The sequence below is a fragment of the Physeter macrocephalus genome, chromosome 19, assembly GCF_002837175.3.
Source record: "Physeter macrocephalus isolate SW-GA chromosome 19, ASM283717v5, whole genome shotgun sequence".
Taxonomy (NCBI): domain Eukaryota; kingdom Metazoa; phylum Chordata; class Mammalia; order Artiodactyla; family Physeteridae; genus Physeter; species Physeter macrocephalus.
Genome location: NC_041232.1, coordinates 27,867,994 through 27,868,864, shown reverse-complemented (window position 1 = coordinate 27,868,864; position 871 = coordinate 27,867,994).

Here is an 871-nt window from a genome sequence, read left to right as displayed (position 1 = left end):
CACTGGCACAAAAACAGAAATATAGATCAATGGAACAGGATAGAAAGCCCAGAGATAAACCCACACACATATGGTCACCTTATTTTTGATAAAGGAGGCAAGAATATACAATGGAAAAAAGACAGCTTCTTCAATAAGTGGTGCTGGGAAAACTGGACAGCTACATGTAAAAGAATGAAATTAGAACACTCCTTAATACCATACACAAAACTAAACTCAAAATGAATTAAAGACCTAAATGTAAGGCCAGACACTATAAAACTTTTAGAGGAAAACATAGGCAGAACACTCTAGGACATATATCCCAGCAAGACCCTTTTTAATTCACCTCCTAGAGAAATGGAAATAAAAACAAAAATAAACAAATGGGACCTAATGAAACTTAAAAGCTTTTGCACAGCATAGGAAAACATAAGACGAAAAGACAACCCTCAGAATGGGAGAAAATATTGGCGAATGAAGCAACCGACAAAGGATTAATCTCCAAAATATACAAGCAGTTCATGCAGCTCAATACCAAAAAAACAAACAACCCAATCCAAAAATGGGCAGAAGAGCTAAATAGACATTTCTCCAAAGAAGATTTACAGATTGCCAACAAACACATGAAAGGATGCTTAACATCACTAATCATTAGAGAAATGCAAATCAAAACTACAATAAGGCATCACCTCACACCAGTCAGAATGGCCACCATCGAAAAATCTACAAACAAATGCTGGAGAGGGTGTGGAGAAAAGGGAACCCTCTTGCACTGTTGGTGGGAATGTAAATTGATACAACCACTATGGAGAACAGTATGGAGGTTCTTTAAAAAACTAAAAATAGAACTACCATACAACCCAGCAGTCTCACTACTGGGCATATACCC